At 42.6% G+C, this 21872-nt stretch overlaps 1 protein-coding gene across 10 annotated transcripts in view; it reads right to left on the bottom strand.

Annotated features, from left to right (window-relative positions):
• LAMA2 (laminin subunit alpha 2) overlaps window positions 1-21872 on the bottom strand; it is a 453343-nt gene that overhangs the window by 270474 nt on the left and 160997 nt on the right. The window lies entirely within an intron of this gene.

Here is a 21872-nt window from a genome sequence, read left to right as displayed (position 1 = left end):
CCCCCAATATTTTTTGTATTGATCAGTTGTTGCCTTTTCAATATATCCACATATATTTTAACTAATTAACAGAGGACTATTGTTTTTTAATGTAATGCAACAACCCAACAGGAGCTTCAGCCTATTGAGTGTCCACATTTTGAGAGTTATCACATCTCCAATTAAAAGTAGAACCATTGCGTGTGTTGTGTAGCAGGGAGCAGGAGGAGGAGGAGGAGGAAATCCCAAAATATTAAGTAATAAGTTGGATCAAATATTAAGATTTCCCACAAAAGAAAGATCATGTGGGCTGAGGATATGAAAAGCTTAAGACATCAACACAGTGGGTTTGTGTCTGAGAGCTATGCTGGATCTAATGTTTGCCACCCCCATGTTTGGCTGTATTCCCTGAATCTAGCTCCAGACTTTAATGAGCACAAAACCTAATCTCAACTAAAATTGCCAAGGATGGGCTTGAATGTGAAACAGATTTTCAAAGCTTTTCTTCTCTTTCCCCTTGCTAAATTAATGCATTTTGATCTCCCATCTCAGTTCTCTTGTCTGTCCCTGCAATTAACCTGTGTGCCATTTAATTACTGACCTTTTCGGTCATGGTACAGTTATCCTCTGACATTCTAAGTTAGTGACTCCAATGCTCCTTTTAAAAGCCATGTTCAACATATTGCCTAAGCAAGGCACCCAATTAGCTGCTAACTTGTCCAATTTGTACAACCAGTCAATCAATAGTCAGGACTTTATTGAATTTGCAGCTCGCCAGGGTTTTTGCAGATTACACACCTCTGCTTTAGTGTGTTTTAAAGTGTATATATAATTTGTAGCTCCCTCCCCACCAAAAAACCCCCACCTCCACTGAGATATATTTATGACTCTACGCAGGGGAGTTACAGAGTCAAGACTGAGTACTGAAAGAGCAAATGAGTACTCAGAAGCTATAGTACCTCCAGGTTTACTTAAAACCTCAGGCTCTGCAGCATGAATAATATAAAAGCCAGCAATCTAGGCATAACAGGAAGACCAGCAGCCTGCTTTAAAGTGCACCACAGATAGTTTCAGCTAATGGGAACATCACATAAGCTCATAATATAGTGAGGCAGGCAAGAATTTACAGTATGTGATGTTGGAAAAATATAGTGAAAGAATATAAAAGGAGGTGGTGAAAAAATGTCAGGGAGGAAACAGATGCACACAGACACACAGCTATGCGTACTTTATGTCTCTTTCTCTTAATCCTCTCTCACACACTCTCCCCAAAACCCACATGAAATGCATTATTTTATTTTCCCCATGAGGACACCCTAGCCTTTTAGGGACAAACAAGATATTATATGCAGATGCATCTAATGATGCCCTAATGGTTTTTGTTATAATCTGGAGGAGGGGAGAGGTGTTGGGAATCTGGAACCAAGAATGGAAGAGCAACTCATGGAGAGTGCATCACACTTTCCTAGTCAGCTGTTTAAAACCAACCGCCTCCTTAAATGACCATTGCCTCTGGCAAATATTTTATCCATTCAAGAGTCTAGGATGCTGCTAGCATTGTTGGCCTATCAAGGAGTGGAGTAGATGGTACTGGTCCCACAAGAATGTCTTGTCACTGCCAGATGACTCCTCTTCCAACAGAGGCACCAGCTTGTAAGGGCGATGGGGCGTCAACATCACACACATGACATCAGGATGTCATCATTATTGAGAAAGCTGTGGGTGGTATTGCCTGGCACCTTCATTATACACCTTTAGGCGCCAAGCAAAAACGATTCTCTTTAACCAGGCCTATGGTTGATTGACATCCTATGCCCTTCAGAAATGTGTGTATGGGGGGGTGTCATTGGGTTGCTATTTTTATTTTGATTATGTACTTTGTGATTTTATATTCTGATTTTATCCTGTGAACCACCCTGAGAACTGCAGGTATAGGGCGGTATATATCTCGTAACTACGGGACTGCCTCTCTCGGTATGCCCCACGGAGAGCCTCAAGGTCCATAAATAGCAACACCCTAGTGGTCCTGGGCCCTAAGGAAGTTAGATTGGCTTCAACCAGAGCCAGGGCCTTTTCAACACTGGCTCTGGCTTGGTGGAACACTCTGCCTCATGGGATCACGGCCCTGCAGGATCTGATTTCTTTCCGCAGGGCCTGTAAGACAGAGTTGTTCCGCCTAGCCTTTGGCTTGGAGCCAGTTTGATTCCCTCCCTCTCTTTCTTTTTTCTTTTTCCTTTCCCCTCCTGAGGCTGCATTTTAATATTTTAATGTTTCAATATTTTAATTGTTGTATTTTAATATTGTTTTTAAGTTGTATTCATTCAACTTGTTTTTATTATTGTTTGTTAGCCGCCCTGAGCCCGGCCTTGGCTGGGGAGGGTGGGGTATAAATAAAAATTATTATTATTATTATATACATTATAATAATGTGTGTGTGTGTTGTGTGTAGTGTTGCAGGTGAACAGTATCATCATGGCCATGCCCTGAGATTGGCCGATGTGTGTTGGCACCTTCTGTTCATGGGGTGGGGCTGGAAGGTATGATTTCCACCTTGAGGTGTCACTGCTGGCCAGTGGCAGTTCTGTCAAGGATTCTGGGACTACAACAGCCATATTTGCAATGGTTTTTTTCTTGCAATGTGTTTCTACCTCCTGCCTTGCAGTGGGCACATATAAAATGCAGTGGCCATTTTGTGGGCCTAGCACAGCAACGTATCTCCAAACTGCAGTATAGGATTGCTCTACCCATGTCCCAGCACACTTGTGTGTAATTCACTGCTGAGCATGCTGTAACTTCCATGAGACATTTCCACTACTGCTGCCAGGAAAATATGAAGGGAAGGGGCCAAGGCTTGAGGGGATGCATTCATATTCATTTCCATTTCATGATATTATAGATATGAGGACCTAGGAAATAAAACCAGGAAGATGGGGGAGGGGTATTTTCTCCTAGGTCTTTTTTTTTGGGGGGGGGAGCACACACACACACACACACACACACACACACACACACACACACACTTGAAGAAATCAGAAAATGGGTTATTCCATTTTCCTGTCTCTGCCCCCACCCCCACCTTGGCCTTCACAACTTTAGATGAGGTTCAAATTTCAGAATGGCAGGGCTGGGGGGGACTGGGCTATAGTTGATATTTTGCAAAACAGATTGCAATTCTGATTCTAATTCTGAATTGGATAGGGAATTGTGCCTATCACCAATAAGAAATCTCTCAAATTCATTTGAAAGCATCTTTTTATTTAACATCTTTATGTTAATTGCTATTTACCAACTGCTATTGTAAATGGACAGGGAACTTTAAATCATAGACATGTTTAAATTGAGGGTATTAATAAGCTTTTAAGGAGTTATACTTCTATTCTCATTTATTCTTTCATTATTTCATGTTGGATTTAATGGTGACTCAGGAGAATGTCAACTTTACATAAGAACCCATTTCTTAATTTCATTTTGATTAGTAGCTTTGTGCTTTGCAAACTTCTAAAGGACCATATACTGGCTTGTGTTATGGGTTGAAGCATGTTGAGATAGCAGGCTTGCTAAGAAGTGAGCAACAATAAAACCTAAAATGGGGGAAACAATTGGTTGCCAGTCAAAATGCCCCCCACAAAGAATATTACTTTCCTTTCAGACATGGGGAAACACCACCTCTGAACAAATGCACCTATACTACTTCTGCTCTGGAGGAAGCATTTATCAGCTCTTTCTTAATAGAAATGCTAGACTCAGGGAGTTAAAATGAAATTAAGATGCTCCCTGAATAGTTGGTTTGGTTAATTCCAGTAATTTTAAAGAAAGTATTGAATACATGTACCATTTACACAGAAGCACACACACACATGTGACTGTTTTTGTAACAGTTCATCAAAATCGTCTGGAATAAAATACCACTCCCAACTGTGCCAACATGTCATTAACTGAGAACAAAATTTGACCTCATAATGCAACACATTATCAGCATGAACACAAGCAACGGTTGTTAGATGTTTTATTAAAGAGACATTGTCAATGTCCCAGTGTTTCGGAGAGAAGGGACCTTGTCATATCCAACCCCCTGCTGGCATACATGAGCGGAGATGGCAGGCAGAGCACAAAAGCAGCAGAAGGTGAATGAGCTCTCCTACCATGAACTCAAACACTGCAGTTGCTGCTGATGGATTGCCAAGCCTTGGAGCTGGCATTTTAATACATTTGCTACACAGCTGATAAGGATAAAAGCCCTTTGTTGGTAAGGGGTGGGTGTTCTTTGGTTCTTTGCATGTGTGCTTTGTTGTTGTTAAATGTTTTCAAGTTGGAACTGCAGTCTTTCCTGAACAGGTCACATCTGTATGTTCACAGTCACTTGTGACATAGTGCTGGGCACTCAGTGCTAATCAGAATATTTCATTTGCCTCTATGTAATTTCGGAACATCATGTCCAAATAGCATCTCTGAAATACAGGAGTGAAACAAACACATTTCTCCAAATACCTATAAGCCTGTGATATCCTCTAGATTGAATTATGGCTGCAAAATAAATGAATAAATGCTAAGGCACAATGAAAACACCATCCACCAGGAATTTATAGTCCACAATTTATTTATCATTTGAGTTGGCAAAATGTAAATATGCTTTTAAGGAAGACACAAGAAGTAAATAAGCTTGATTGTTGGTCGCTTGTTTTCCCGCCCGACAAAAAACACATTAGTCTGTTTCCACCAACAACTTGTTAGTGTTTAAAACCTGTCTGCTTGACCAATAAACAAAACAAAAACTGAACCAGCAGCTCAACAAAAGGCATCCCAGAAACAATTTGTTTTGGAACCAATCCGACAACCATTTCACTCTGGCAATACTATGCATAAAGGTAAAGGTAAAGGTACCCCTGCCCGTACGGGCCAGTCTTGACAGACTCTGGGGTTGGTGCGCCCATCTCACTTAAGAGGCCAGGGGCCAGCGCTGTCCGGAGACACTTCCGGGTCACGTGGCCAGCGTGACAAAGCTGCATCTGGCGAGCCAGAGCCGCACACGGAAACGCCGTTTACCTTCCCGCTGGTAAGCGGTCCCTATTTATCTACTTGCACCCGGAGGTGCTTTCGAACTGCTAGGTTGGCAGGCGCTGGGACCGAGCAGCGGGAGCGCACCCCGCCGCAGGGATTCGAACCGCCGACCTTTCGATCGGCAAGTCCTAGGCGCTGAGGCTTTAACCCACAGCGCCACCTGCGTCCCTATACTATGCATAGTACTGATTAAAACGTTGTTTTATTCCTAAGCAAAATCCACCTGGATGTGGTTAAGAATAAATTAGACAACCAGTATATTGCAAAGGGAGAGTGGGAAGTATGTCAGCAATGGAAAGATTATTGTGCTGTTGTAGCAAACCGGGAATTTTATTCACTACCCAAAGGTTTGTGTGTGTCAGAGAAGCTGGCTGCTAATTATTGTTACACTGTGTTGCCAATTTGGGTAGGATACTGTAATGGTTCTAGGGGTTGCTCGTGCGTAAACAAGTGCAACACCTGGCTGGGTTGCCTGAGTGAACCTTTTCTGTCTGGACAGCCACTCACCCGTGGCTGTCTCAATCGCTGGCAGAATTCGTCAGTGGGCGTTTCTTGAACTTCTTCCAGCAAAGAAGCTCTTTGACGCCTAGTCTCCTCCTACTCTCCCTGCGCGGAAGCCTTCTGCGCAAGGAGGGCGTAGGCAGCGGAGGACCCTTACTCTCCCTGCTGGTCCCTGGCAAGGAGTCATGGGACCGCCTCGCCGATTCCCCCATCTGCCCCCCTTCTCCACTGGTGCTACACTGATTCTATTCCCCAGAAGATGGGCTGCCTCTCCCCATCCTGGGACGCTCTCTGGGACCCCTCCGGAGCCCGCTCTCTCCCTCCGGCCCTGATGGCAGTTCCCTGACAGATACAGTAGGAAAGATTGGCTGCCCTCTATTTCTGGATGCGTCTGGCAATGGAAAAATATACATTCCTCATATGTAGTTCTATTCCACCTTGCCTCATACTTAGAGGAATAGAATAACTGGAAGATACTCTAAATAAGATGGTGCCAGGTAAAAAAAACCCTCATTTTGTCTCTCTTCTCTTTCCCTCGCATTCTTTTTACTTGGTACCAGCCTTATGCCTGCTTTGATATTCAGACTGAATTGCATTTGTAGTCATTGCAACCACAGCTATGCTAAGAAAGCGTATTTAATTTAGCATATAACAAATAGTATGGTAAGATGGATTTGTGAAAGCCTACACACATACAATTTTACTTTTATTTATTTGGCTTTCTTAGAAGCTAGAATGGCCTTCTTTTCCTACATCTCCACCTCCTCTCCAGTAGGTCATGGTGAACTGCAAGTGAATCAATGAGCCCTCCTGCCCAGTTAAGACTTCTAAAAATAATATAAAATATTATATAGGCATTTTTGAAATAAAGCTTGGTTCCCCATTTAAAAATACACACATCAAAAAACATACATACAAATAAAAAATAAAGCCAATTACCAATGGATATCTGTTTTTAAGTTTAAATTCTACACAACACTAGCAATTCCTCTTTTATTTACTTATTTGGTGTTAGCAGGGCAATCCAAATACCCTTTGTGCCAGGCTAGAGTGGGGGGGGGTTAAATGGGCAAAGGTGTCCCTCTGCCTAGCCCCACAGGCCTCCATCAGCCTCTGCTGGCCATTGTCTGTGCAGTGACATCAGTTGGCACAGAGCTCCCCTTCCTGCCTGGAAGGCAGGTGTGGGAAAGTGATGTTGGCTGGATCCCTGCTGGAAATGAGGAAATGAGTGGACCTGAGATGGCCTAGAATCCATTGTATCCCAAGCCAGTGCCACTGCTATCAGGTGATATGGGGCCTAATTGTTATACCAGTTGTTTCCTGAAGGCATACAAGATTAAAGGTGTTTAAAGCAGGCCAGTGCAATTTTTGACCCACCAAACTGAACACACACCACCAGTCACATATTTTAGCCTACCCAGCACTTAACACCTCAGCCCTTTTGCATACCAAAGCTGGCAGCAAAACAGTAGGATCCTGCGTCATCTATGGCTGGTGGCCTTGGTGGGTCACAATTTCAGCAGGCCAAAGCTAAAGCCTAGAAAACCCAACTGTAAGCACCATACAAATATTCCTAGTTTTTAAAACTGCAAATTTAAAATGCATTTTGTAAAAGATTATGGAAATGCATTCAACTTCTCTCCACCACTGCTTTGTGACTAATATTGCTACGCTTTTCTCTAATGCAGAACTATTTGGACCAACTACTTTCTCTGCAAACACCACTTGCTGCTTCAAAGAAGGAAAGGAAAACACTCTGCCTAAATTTCAGCTTAACTTTGCCAAACCCATCTTCCAGGTCTGCAGGGGAAAGCTTGAAATGCCACTAAATTTGTATCAAATACTCAAAGGCAGCTTAAAAAAACAACAACTGTCTGTTTCAGATGTTCTAAGAAGCATCCTCAGGAAAGAAAAGCAGCCGCAGAAAACAAAAGAGAAAGAAAGTTCCCTGTTGTAGTACTAAACTATGCTGGGGTGTGGGAACACAGTGAGTAGGCACAGAAAAACTCTGGGGCAAAGCAAAACAAAACATTGCAGCAAAGGATAATTTCCAGCTGTGCACCACAGGGAGCAACTTAATGCACTCAATCCACAATGTAAAAGAACACTTTTATACAACTGGAAAATAAGTTCCATTTTAAGAAATCACTGTCCAGGCACAGCAGTGCTTGCAGACTGGAAAATATGATGTTAAAAACTATTTGTCCAGAGGCAAACAAAATCCAATACCACCGCCTTTCAGTTCATGTTTACTGCTCTGATCAACTGCTCCTACAGCGTTAAACAGCTCTGTTATCTTTTCTTGTTTAAAAGAGAACTAATGCATTTTTGTGGTGTTGCCACTTCTTTCAGGGGATACTCTTTTCATTTTATTCTTTTCTGCTTTAATCCCAAGAACTTTTCTCTCTTTTAGACTAGCAACTTTCCCCCAAGTTACATTCTCCACTCTGTCAAAAACATACCCTGATAACGTATGGTTTCCTCCCTGAAAATCCATGTAAGTTAATCATAGGCATTGTGATATGTGTACAAACAAAATAGATCTCTGTTGCTTTCCAGTTAAATATGAGGTCAGTGCATCTAACTGCTAACTAGAAGGTTGGTGGTTCGAGTCCACAAAGGGATGGTTGTAGGCAGGATTCCTGCTTTGCAGGAATGGATGACTGGATGACCCTCAGAGTATCTTCCAACTCTATGATCCTATTATCCTAGCACCTGCTTAGTATTTATAGGGCCTTCAGGTCACTGATCTCAGAGGATGTCAGAGTCTGCTTTTGCCATTTTTTAATGATTCTCATTGACTAGTATGAGGGAAACAGGAGCAAGAAACTGTGAAAGTGGGAGACATGCCTGCTCTCTGACTGCGCAGTGAAAATCCCAAAGTCTAGGCTCAGGTCACTATCAAGGGTCACCATAATAGGGTACCTTCTGAGACTCCCACTCCAGCAGGAGGGAGCAGTCTAACATAGACCCCCTGGGATCTCCTAACCATTGCTCACCTGCCCTCTTATCTTAGGCTAAAAAGGACTGAACAAGTGCAGGATGGTCATGGTGAGAAGGAGCAGCAGCAGCAGCTGCAGCTGCAGCTGCCATCAAATTGTTCACTGGCTCTTCATCTTGCAACAGGGCATGTGACAACAACGGCAAGCAAAAGGGGAAGGAGAAGCAGCTGGTAACCATGGCTGGGAAGAGGAATGGTTCCTCTGAGTAGCAAGGGAGCTGGCTGATGAAGCCATTGTGGTGTAGTGGTTAGAGTGTTAAACCAGGACTTGGGAGACGAGGGTTCAAATCCCCACTCATACATGAAACTCACTGAAGTCTCTCAGCCTAGCCAACCTCACAAGATTCTTATGAGAAAGTGGGGAGTGAAGAGAACATGCCACTTTGAGTTGCTTAGAGGGAAAAGGAAAGTAAATACAGGTGAAATGGAGCACAAACCTATATATAACATTGGCGTATGTTGATTCCAGTGTACTGGGCTCTGTCTCAACCTTTTCCATCACTCACATTTATTTTCACAAACAAGCTGGAAGTTATATAAACACCATTCCTCTTTATATATGAAGAATGGGGGAGGAGCAACTGTGATTTGTTAGAGGCTGCTCAGCTAGTTCATTGCTAAACTAGGATTTGACAATTCCTTTGAAACCATAACATTTTACAAGAGTTTAATGCAATAACCCAATCCCAGCTTCCCTTCCAAAACTGTTTGTTTGCTTCCTCAATCCCAGTTCGCGCTGAGGATGAATGGAGAGCTCAGAGCAGATGGCTGTCAGAAAAGCAATGACTACATACCATGGCTGAGAATTAGTGCACAGAAAATTATGCATCTTGGTGAACAGTACAGAGATCCTGCCTATAAATGCCAACAGACATCTGGCTTGAAAACACAGTAAAGCCAGTTTAAATATTCTTCTACGCTTACTTTAATATTCATGAATATTAGATTATTACCATGTCGGCTAACACCTCTCTGATTGAAGTTTTACTTTCCTTCCTAGGATTTGAATTTCAAGCGTTTATTCTTTTGTCATTTAAAAATCATCCTAGAGTGAGCATAGGTTTGTAATATTTCATTAATTCAAGGAAGGAAAAGAAAGGAGGAAAGGCACAAAACATTTGTGGCAGTGGGAATTGTTAGTTGGCTTCCAAAATTCTACGTTACTTACTGAAAAGGGTACATTTTCGTAGAACCAAGCCATTTGGTTCTTGGGTAAGGAAAACAAAGGTTTCTAAAAAATGAACAAGTATCAAGTCTTGGTTCAGCCAGTCAGCACGATTGCCCAGAGGGCTATAGGAAGCTGCCAGTGGGCTTGCCGGTGTGTTTGTGTAGAAACACTAACTGTATGAACTGAGCTGGGTTGGGGGTGGGGAGATTCAGACCTGTTTAGCAATGGACAAAGTTGTCAGACTGCTGAAGGCAGTGAGAACTGGGTGCCTGATTGTTTACAGTGGCCAGTGTTAGAAGAGCCCCATCTCTTCTCATTGGAAGGTTACCAATGTCATTTGGGAATAGATCTAACCCTTGTTGCACAACCTTCCAGAGCACTGAATCTCTAATATATGATACAGTAGGTGACAATTAAGGGTCCAGGAACTCTCCAGTTCATCAGAGAAGCCACAGTCAAATTGTTTGAATATTACCTTAGTACCAAGGGCTCAATTTACTTTTGCGGAGATGTTATGAAAAGCAGAAATATAAAACGTAAGCAGAAAGCAAGGTCTATAAATTAGACAGGTATAGCAAAGAAGAATGCTTTACTTACACAAGAAAAGGAAAGTAAGGATAGAGAAGAATGTGTAGGTGTGCATAAGAACTCCCAGTCTCTTATCCCTATGTATAGGCTAGTTGATTAGCATTATACACCTCTACAGACATCTCTGTAAGACATCCAGCTTCCACTCAAACATATAACTCATTTATTTCTGTAAAACATTCTTTCTCACCAGAGCAATACCTCTGATCAGCGCTGGCTCAGGACTTTTTGCCACTTCAGGCAAAACAGAAAATGCCACCCAACCATTGACGCCACCTCCTCCTCCTCAGTCTCCCGCACTGAAGGGGGTTGGAGAGTAAAAGGAGGCTGGAGAAGAGTGGGCAGTGATGGGCACAGTGGTGGGCGGGAATGGAGGTTGTGGGCAATCATAAGGAGGAGGAGGCCAGGATCTGCTACCTGAAGCGACTGCCTCACTTTGCCTTATAGGCCAGCCAGCCCTGCCTCTGATCAATCTCCATAAATGAAATAAAAACATTGGATTCTGAACTTAAGCAGCTAAACAAATGTTCCCACATCTTACTCTTCCAGTATTGCCAAATGCAATTTCTTTCCCCCCTCTACATTCATTTCTCCTATTTTACACTTGTCTAATTCTTTCCCAAAGAGACAGAACTATGAGCTCTGTTAATGAAACATTTGAAAAAACCCAACACATATTACTTTAATTTCCCATGACAAAAGGGGAGGAAAAAAACCCTTTCTTTTTGAAAAAGAGAACTTTCCATTTATTCTAAAGATAACAGAAATACACATTTCAATTAATTCTCCACATTTAAAGAGTACCCCCAGGCTCTCTTATCTTACCATTCAACTCAAATTAAAACCCCAAACAACTGTTCCCTACATATTTCTGCTCACTGACTTGCATACATACAGTATGTTTAATATTTCAGGGGCATATTGGAAAGAGCTGTGATGTTTTTCCCTACTAGTATTCCCTCCTGTAAAATATTATAGTGGGTCACAGTCTGTCTAAATTATTGTTCAATTGTTCTAGCAATAGTACAGAGGTAAGCTCAGAACACCCTGTTGTCACTTCCTTACCTGCTGGTTGCTTTCTACTGATTCCATAGTGTGATTTTACATACTCTCATGCCTGTAGATTGACCTGAAATGTGCAGAACAGTTCTGCTCTCTATCCCTATCCTAAGACAGGAGTAGGGAACTTCAGTCCCAGGGGCTGAATGCAGCCCTAGAGGCCTCTCTGTCTAGCTCTCAGGACTCATCCCAAGCTACACTCCTCATTGGCTAAGCTTCACACCCTCATTTTGTGTTGCACCTGGATGGAATGTTACCTGGCTGAACTCTGATAAGGGATAAGAGAGGAAGTTTGTACAGGAATTTGCCTGCTGCAGCAAAGTAAAAATTGCATCCATTGCTCCGCCCCACACAGGCTGCCAAAAAGAAAACGCAGCACTTAGCTGTACATCATCCTAACAGAAAAATGCATGCTAACAATCCTCCTGGATGGAGGAGAAACAGTGACAGAATTTAGATTTCAGAAAATATTGGACTCCTGGGAAGGGGGTGGGAATGCTGAGACTACTAAGAAAGTCCCTCCAGGCACCCCCACTTGCATTAATGCAGAGTGACAGCTCAAGTCTCAGCATTAATCTGATTTTGTTTTCCCCTTTTTGTTGCATTTTCCAGTCAGCTTGCCTTTTGTGCTTCAGCATATACTGATCTGCTGTCACTTTGTGTGATTAAAAAGTTCCAACATCAGTGACACAGATGACCAAATGCCATTTCCCAAGTAATCAAGCCTACATCTCCTTGCTTCTCTTGAGACACATCTCTCTTGCAAATATATAAAGGTAGTTTGTGTTCTTCCAGAGCATTGGACTTAAAAGCTTGCCTTTAGAGGGGTCCAAAGGTCAGAAGGACCTATGCTCATGATGAGAACAGAAATCCATAAAGTGGGTTATCCTTCGAGAAGATTTATGAAGGACCAAGGATGGAACTGGTTGTAGAAGTTTCTCAGTTTTGCTCCATCTGGCTCAGGACCTTCCTTTCCCCCATAATAATCCAGATCGGCCTCCTGTACCCAGGAGATATTGGACTATAACTCCCATGGGCCCCTTCATGGTGGCTGGGACTGATGGGAGTTGTAGTCTAAAATGGGTTAGGGAAACAAATAAATATTATAGATTCTCTAGATCAATTATAGTGCCTGCTGAGTTTTGGCAATGAAACCCTTTGGTTGCCCTGATACATCCTGGGAGAAGGAGGAAAATTCTGTATGACCTTGCTAATTCTTCTGCATCTCTCAATAGTTTTCAGTACCACTGATCATCGGATACTTCTGCACCGGTAACTGGAGTGAGTTGTGGGGCACAGTCTAATCAATTCCAGAAGATGGCGCTGGAGGGCTTTTGCTCCACCCCATGGCACTTTTGCAATGAGTTTCCAGAGAACTCTATCTTGTACCTCTCCATTTTTCAACTTCCACAGGAAGCCATTAAATGAGAACATGTGGCTCCAATTCTTCCTTCTCTTCTTTTACTAGCATTTGTCATCAATAAACCTCTTTTGGGAAGAAAATTGGGTAAAAGAGGATTGCCTCGGTTTTCCTTTCTCTCTTACCCACAAACCTTGTGGCATGAACAAATGGTCAGGCTTGTTGAAAGGAGAACTCCCAAGTTGCAAATGCCCAGTCTAAATGGATGGTGGATAAAATGTAACATAAGAGAAAACACAAAACATTAGCTATCTCACCTATCTCTAGTTCAGCTGCCCAACGGGGGTGGCTACGTTTTCTCTCAGGAATGGTGATGCAGTGCCATTACCATTGGGACATTCCATTCAAAATGATGGTTGAACAATTCAGGGCTGTTCGGCCACTGCTTTCAGCAGCAGAAGTGCTTTTGCTTTTAGTTGGGGGTGGGGGAGAGAGAGACCTGGCTGCTTTGTTGCAGTGGTAACTCCCACACTTGAAAAATTGTACTATCTAAATGGGAGGGTTTGCTCTTCTCACCTGCATCCTATTCCACAATGTTGTATATACTGGAACGGTACTGCTTGCTATGGTAAAGCACTATTATTATTCAGGCTATTAATGGTTGCAAACTATGTGATCATAATCTAGTGCTGATCGGTTATTTTATTGTATCTCATAAACTATGTAATTAATTTATCTAAATAAAAAAAGAGCAGGAAACAGCAGCTGCCTTGGAAGAATTTGTCTCTCGAAAGATGGAAATTACTATATTAAGTAATAAATAATTTCTCTGGGACAGAAATTACTGTATTAAGTAATAAATAAATAGGTACCCAATGTCACTGAGTAGGACTGGGGTCTTGCCTCCCCTCAAATCCTCTATATACAAACACAAACAGCCGATAAATGGCTTGAGGAACGGCCCACAGCTTAGCAGTTGAGGACATACTTTGCATAGATAAAGCCCCAAGTTCAAGCCATTGGGTTTCCAGTAGAATTTCAGAAGCAAAGCCTAGAGGAGACATTTCTGCCTAGAGGGCCACTGTCAGACTCAGGGGTTAGAACACAGCTAGATGGGACAATGGTCTAACCTACCTTTATCTTCAGGTAGGTAGCCGTGTTAGTCTGACGCAGTTGAAATAAATTAAAAAATTGTCCAGTAGCACCTTAGAGATCAACTAAGTTTGTTCTGGGTATAAGCTTTCGTGTGCATGCTTTATCTGTTCTTTTTAGTTGTTTGGAACATTTGCTGACCACACAAGATAAAAATTATATATTCTGAGGAGCTCACACTGTACTATTAAAACATTTAAAAAAACCATTATTTCAAATGTTTAAAATATTTTATAAAATTACATTTTCATCATAAAATCTAGCATAAATTATATAACCTTTATTTGTTTTTTAAATGTGCAACTTTGAAGCTTAAGTATACTAACTTAATTCATTAAAACAGCATTTAAAGCAGAAGCAGCAGCGGCTGTGCAGGTGGGTGTGCCTTAATCTCTTGACTTCGCAGCAGCACATTGCTGCCACTTACTGAGAGGGAGCAGCAAGGCAGGAAAGAGCTTGGCTTGCTCAGCCGTGGCCTCCTTCCCAGAATCCCCTGAACTTAGTCTGCTCTAAGAGTATACAGTCGTACCTTGGGTTACAGATGCTTCAGGTTACAGACTCCGCTAACTGTTGCTATCAAAGGGTTAAAGGGTAGCAGAAACGCTCTAATCACTGAGCAGCTGGAGGTCATTAGGCTTCCAGGAACATGAGTTTGTATAAATAGTCTCCTGTGTGTTTGTTCTTCCCTTTTTCTCCCCCTTTTTGGGCGTGTTTGCTGAGATGTGTGGTTCTTCGCCAGGGTTGTTTTTTGTTTTTGTAAATAAACCTTATCTTTGAGTTACAAACCGCATGCTCCAAGACTCCTCTTTGAAAAGATACTGCCTCTCCTGCCCTTCTTCAACTGCTGTGCGAAATACTCTGCTGTAGTGGGACTTGTGACGATGGAAGCGCACTGGGCATTTACATTAAACTAATTAAAGTTTAATGGGACAGGTTATGGGTGTTTGTACGTCAAGAAGGAGATAAGGAGTGCAGTTCAGAGTGATTTATGAAAGGAATGGAGCGAAGTCAGAAGCGGTTGCCGACAACGAAAGCCTCCAAAGCAGCTTGAGTCCTGCAATGTGCCTAGAAAAGTTTTAAACAGGCACTGAGCAGTTTGTACTCGCTGGAAGACGTCTTATTCTTCAAGGAGCCACCTCAGCAGCTGGGAGACGGTCTACAGGTGTGTGAGTATCATTCCTAAGCCCCAGGGAGGATGGCAGAGTCCCAGGAAAGTTTTTCTGTCCCGTTTACGCGACTCAATGGGAAAAATTGGCAAGATTGGAAGGCTAGAGTGAGGGTTTCGTTGCAAGCAAAAGAGTTGTGGAGTTGTACTGAAGCACCGCCTTTACAGGCAGCTGCAGACGCGTCTGTGGAAGACAAAGCAGCAGCAGCAGCTTCACAGAAACGTGACAGGAAAGCCCAAGGTCTACTAGTTTTGGCAGTGGGACCAGAGCAAATGCCTTACGTTTCTGAGTTAAAGAACACGCATGAGGTCTGGACGGTTCTGCAGCGGCTAAATTCCAGAAACACTGCGGGGGCCAAGATCCATGCTACAAGATGTTTGTTTGATTTACGTCTCCAACCAGGAGCGTGTGTAAAAGAACATATTGCCAAAATGGTGTCTGCCTTTAATCAACTAAGAGAGCTGGGCATTCCTTTCTCAATGGAGCAGCAGTCATACATATTGTTGTCTTCTCTTGATAAAAGCTATGAGACTCTAGCTCTAACTTTGGAAGCTATGCCTTCAACTGAATTAACCCTTGAATACATTTCATCTCGGCTTGCAGATGAACAGGATAAAAGGCAAAGAGAAAGAGGTTTGTCTTTAAAGGGGAGTTATGCTGTGCCTAAGAGTGTTGATGCTGAGTTTGAGCACACAGTAAATGCTTTTGCAGCTAGACACTGTTTTCGCTGTGGTTCCCCTTCCCATTTAATTAGGAATTGCACACGTGAACCTGGTCAAGACAGCACCAAGGCCGTTACCCCTAGTTACCAGACAAGGAGTTCCAGGGGACGTCGAAGAAGAGGAGGAGGTCGTGGCTACTCCCACAGCACACAGCACATGGCTTCAGCAATGGCATTGATGCAAGGGCGTGGCCAAGGCAGCAATCTACGCTGGTTGATCGACAGTGGTGCATCTCACCACCTGGTGGCGCCATCTAGTGTCCGTTTGCAGAATTGCAGACATTTGCAAACCCTTAAAGTTGTGACAATGGCAGATTCAACTAAACGTTCCTTAGAGACCGTAGGCACAGTGTTCTTGAAAAGTTTGCAAACAGAAATTGATGCCTACGTCCTAAAGGGATTGAAGGGGTGTATTTTGTCTGTGTCAGAACTTGATAGTAATGGGTTTAAAACTGTGTTTGAAAATGGGGTTTGCACTATTTCAAAGAATAACGTATCTCTTTTGCAGGTGGAATGCAGAGATGGGTTATATTATTTTGAGACAAGTCCAGATGAAGTTGAACAGGTTCATGCTGGTTGTGTGAACACGCCTACCCATAATTCTTGTGTCCATTTATGGCACCGCCGTCTGGGACATATTAATTTTCAGTATGTTAAAAGGCAACCTGAATTATCAGAAGGGTGCAAAATGAACAAATGTACTAAGTATTTGGATTGTACTGCATGCAAAAGGGCGAAGGTTCATAGATGCAGCTATCCCAGTTCAGATAGGAAATCTGACAAAGTATTCCAACTTGTGCATATGGACCTATGTGGCCCAATGCCTGTTGCTAGCATGGGAGGTTCGAGGTATGCACTGTGTCTCTCGGATGACAAAACAAAGGTTACATGGTTTTTTCCTCTCAAAACAAAAGCAGATACTGCAGAAACAGTTAAAAATTGGGTTCATGCAGTGGAACTTGAATTCGGTACTAGAGTACTTGCTTTTCAGACAGACAGAGGGTCAGAATTTACCGGGTCTGTGTTGCAGAATTTCTTTAAGAAAAAGGGAATTAAGCATCGTCTGTCTACACCTTATTCCCCCCAAGAAGGAGGCGTGGCCGAACGAAAAAACAGGGTTCTGCAAGAGTTGGCAAACTCTATGTTGTTTGATGCTAAACTCCCTCAAAGTTACTGGGCGGAAGCCTGGCAGGCGGCTACTCATATTCTGAACCGAGTATATAATTCTGTAATTGGCACCACCCCTTATTTTGCTTTATATGGGAAGAAGCCCAAAATTAATTACTTTCGGGTGTTTGGATGTCCAGCCTATGTACTTATCCCAAAAGCGTTAAGGAAAAAGGGAGGTCCAAGGGCTAGAAAACTCATCTTTTGTGGGTACGAACCACACGCCAAATCTTGGAGGTTCGTGAACCCAAATGGGGATACTACAAGAGTGGTCCTCAGTAGGAGCGCTGAATTTTGTGAGCAGTCTGGATGGACTCACTTACACGGTAACCCTGACATTTTGAGAGATGATTTAGGCATTTATGCTGAGAATGAAAGTCCAGAGAGTAGTGAGCCAGAAGAGGATGGTGCACATGGTTCAGATGCAGATTCTGACCAGGCACAAGGTCCTTCTCCTAAGGTAGAAAAGCCAAAATCTAGGGGTGTTCCAACATCGCTAGTCAGTAGGCCTAGCAGACAGCAAAAGAGAAGCAGGTCGCCTGCAACACCAAGCCCAAGGGAGGTATCTAAACGGAGGTCTTTATCCCTAGAGGCACATCCAGGTATAAAGTCTGAGACAGATTCTGACAGCCAACGGTCAGAGGGGGCACAAGAGGAACAATTGCGCAGGTCAAATCGTGCCACAAAGGGCAAGCCGCCAGAGCGGTTTAAGGTGACAAGTGTATACGTAAATATGGCACAGTGTGAGCCAGATAGCTATATGGAGGTAACAACAGCTTCCAAGCTCAGAAGCCGTTAAGTGGCAGGAAGCAATGGAAAAAGAGATGGCTTCAATGAAGTCTCTCGGTGTGTTTACAAGTACAGAGCTTCCGAAAGGGCAACAAGCTGTAGGGTGTCGATGGGTATATCGTTTAAAGCCCACAACTACTGAGGAGTTGCAATATAAAGCCCGACTAGTTGCAAAAGGGTTTTCGCAGCGCAAAGGTGTTCACTATTCTCAAATCTATGCCCCAACTTCAAGATCGGAGTCATTAAGAATGCTTTTAGCCTCTTCAGCTAAGAAGGGAAATAAGCTGTTTCATTTTGATGTCAATGTGGCTTATTTAAATGCAGACTTACAGGAGGAAGTCTATATGACACCACCACCAGGTTTTGAAGGAGACAAGCCAAACCAGGTCTGGCGCCTACACAAATCCATTTATGGGTTGAAACAGTCCGCCCGTAATTGGAATTCCTGCTTAAACAATGCTCTAGAGAGCATGGGGTTCAGAAAGAGCGCAGCAGATGCGTGTCTTTATCTAAAAGGCTCGGGATGTGAACAAGAAGCAGTTTTGATATTTGTTGACGATTTATTATACAGTGGAAAGGATGATAAACTTGCACAACAATTTGCCACAAAGCTTGGAGAAAGGTTTCAGATAAAATCACTAGGCAATGTATCTGTTTATCTAGGAGTTAAAATTCAGCAAGATGAAAATGGGAACTATTGGCTCAGCCAAGAAGCTAAGATCCAGCAGTTGCTGGAAAGGTTTAAAATGGACAACTGTGCTGGCGTTAAAACCCCAATGGAGTTAAGTTACACAAAGGATGCTCAAGCCGAGCAACAGGCAGAGTTCTCTAATCCCGGGGTTTACCAGTCAGCGATAGGCAGTCTACTCCACATTGCACAGTGGACTCGGCCCGATATAACATATGCTGTCAACATGCTGTGTAGACAAGCTGAAAAACCATCAATGCATGCTTGGCAAGGAGTAAAAAGAGTTTTAAGGTATCTCCAAACTACCAAATGGTTTCGCTTAAAACTATCAGCAGAGGGCAGCACACAACTTGAATGTTGGGCCGACAGCAGTTGGGCAGATGCTGGACCAGATAGAAAATCAGTGTCAGGAATGGCGATAAAATTTGGAAATGCACTAATTGGTTGGAGATCAAGAAAGCAGTCACTTATAGCTTTAAGTTCAACTGAATCTGAGTTCAATGCATTATCAGATGTATGTAGAGAACTGGAATTTTATAAGCAACTGGTACAAGAATTGTTTGGAGAATGTTCCCTACCTATCAGAGTGTGGGAAGACAATCAGCCTTGTATTAAACTAGCTAAATCAGGTCAATTCAAGGCACACACAAAACACTTGGATATCCGTTATCAAAATGTATGCCAAAGTGTAAAACAAGGTTTAATTGAACTAAAGTATTGTCCAAGCCAAGAAAACCTTGCAGACGGTTTTACGAAAGCTTTGGGTCCGCAATCTCATAAATGTTTCTGTTCAGGTTTAAATTTGAATTAAGGTTGGTACAGCTCAGTGTTACGAGCGAGAGGGGGTGTTGCTATCAAAGGGTTAAAGGGTAGCAGAAACGCTCTAATCACTGAGCAGCTGGAGGTCATTAGGCTTCCAGGAACATGAGTTTGTATAAATAGTCTCCTGTGTGTTTGTTCTTCCCTTTTTCTCCCCCTTTTTGGGCGTGTTTGCTGAGATGTGTGGTTCTTCGCCAGTGTTGTTTTTTGTTTTTGTAAATAAACCTTATCTTTGAGTTACAAACCGCATGCTCCAAGACTCCTCTTTGAAAAGATACTGCCTCTCCTGCCCTTCTTCAACTGCTGTGCGAAATACTCTGCTGTAGTGGGACTTGTGACGATGGAAGCGCACTGGGCATTTACATTAAACTAATTAAAGTTTAATGGGACACTAACCCAGAAATAGTACCTCGGGTTAAGAACTTTGCTTCAGGATGAGAACAGAAATCAGGCGGCGGCGGCAGTGGGAGATCCTATTAGCTAAAGTGGTACTTCAGGTTAAGAACGGACCTCCAGAATGAATTAAGTTCTTAACCAGAGGTACCACTGTATTAATCTTTTGGTAATATATATCTATATATCTGTCTATTCCTCGATCCATTTTAATTGGAAGTGTTAAATTCCTCAGTTGCTCTCTGGTCAAAAGATCAAGTTCCAGTACTCCTGACACACAGCTTAGTGAATGAACGCATGAAGCATTTCTAAATCTGCCAGAGTCCCATTACTTCAGTTCAATTCTATATTAACCAGTTTATTTTATGCACTTGACGCGGGTGGCTCTGTGGGCTTGTCGATCAAAAGGTCGGCAGTTCGAATCCCTGCGACGGGGTGAGCTCCTGTTGCTCGGTGCCAGCTCCTGCCAACCTAGCAACCTAGCACAACAAAAAAGTGCAAGTAGATAAATAGGTACTGCTCCAACAGGAAGGTAAACGGTGTTTCCATGTGCTGCTCTGGTTTTGGTTTTCTGCTGTGCCAAAAGCGGCTTAGTCATGACCCGGAAAAACTCTGCGGACAAACGCCGGCTCCCTCAGCCTGTAAAGCGAGATGAGCGCCGCAACCCCAGAGTCGTCTGCGACTGGACTTAACTGTCAGGGGTCCTTTACCTTTTTTATGAACTTATTTCATTTTACTGGTGTACTCTCACTGAGGATTTCTGATAGACCTGAATGGCCTAAGTTTGTTGCATGACGGCAAGAATCATATTTCCCAGTGCAAACAAAAGTGCTTTATATCACAGGCTTTAACAATCATGGAATGTCTTGGAGCAATTGTATTAGGGTTTTTTGTTTTTTTTAAGAGAGAGAACTTGATTTATTATTTTACTTCTATCACCCTTTCTGGGAACACTTGATCACAGCAAGGATTCTGAATGCTACAAGCTCTTCTTGTTAGTCCTTCACTGTCGCCTCCCTGCAAAGCATCAGAGAGCCCTGCTGTGCAAGTGATCTGCTTGAGCATTGCAGCTCTTAAACCCAGTTGTTATACTTCTTAGCCTAGTGTTCATCAGTGTCTTAGCTGGAAAATACAGGGGAAAGCAGTGGCTTAAATGGTGGCACAGAATATATTGCAAGCAAAAAGGCTCCAATTGTAAACCCTCTTCCCTGGAAGTAAGCATCAGTGATCTCAGCAGAACTTACTTTTGAGCTGATATGAATAGGATTGCCCTGCAAAACAGTTTTCCAAAACACTTACATATTTGATTATCTTTCACAATGTTAATATTAACCTCTGATTAAAAAAAAGGCATTTGTAATCTGAAGTATATCCATGACCAATGCAGATTTTATGTTTGCATTATGAACACCACTGAAGCAAAACCTGCTTTAAGTCCTGTCTGTGAAAGTACCCGGAATTTCCTAAAATCTGAGTCTGCATTTCCCAAAGTGGGAGAAGCAGAAGGCTGTCGTACATGAAGATGCACAGTGATTTCTGCATGATGGTTCTGGTACAGATACAGTACTGACAAACTTCTAACATGGAGGAGGGAGAAATTTCCCCACAAAAGCTAGCATGGAGCTTCAGGGAAGCAAACATTGGATGACCTTTCAGAAGCACTGGGACTGTGCAATTTGGGCCTTTTCTTAAAATCTGTCCTACAAACTTGTAAAATAATATATGAAGGAGGCACATTCAAGTTCTTCTATCCATCGCTACGGATGTTCTATGGGGTGGGGGGGAGAGAAAGTTGGAACTCAGTGTGCTGGAAATCTAAACAAAAACACTTGTTTTCCCAACCTAGTTGAAACCCAGCAGCTTTCTCTGAAAATCTAAATCCTCTGGAATGTTTCAGTAATTTTTTGCAGTTCTCAGTCTCTTATTTTCTTAATGGGCTGTAACAGATTTCTAAATTCAAAACTCTTCACCTTCCTTTTGTCTTCACCTTCCTCTTAGAGACAAATCACATGAGTAAATGAATACAACCAATTGTCAATGCAAGCAGACAATAAAAACAACTCAGTAATAGCATAGTCTAAAAATAAATGAATTCATTTGTGATGTAAAACAAGTGTCCTTTCAGGAGAGAAAAGGAAGGGAGAAAAACTTGTAAAACAGAACAATTTATGGAAATAGGGAAAGTATGATTATAGTTGTTAGACAACGTAATAAATCATTCAGCAAAGGAAGTGCCAAAGTCTCCAAAAGACTGGAATAGTTC

Source organism: Podarcis gaigeae (genome assembly GCF_964106915.1).
Source record: "Podarcis gaigeae genome assembly, chromosome: 3".
In the NCBI taxonomy this organism is placed as follows: domain Eukaryota; kingdom Metazoa; phylum Chordata; class Lepidosauria; order Squamata; family Lacertidae; genus Podarcis; species Podarcis gaigeae.
The sequence above is the reverse complement of the archived record's forward strand: the minus strand, read 5'-3'. Positions and strand labels throughout refer to the sequence as shown.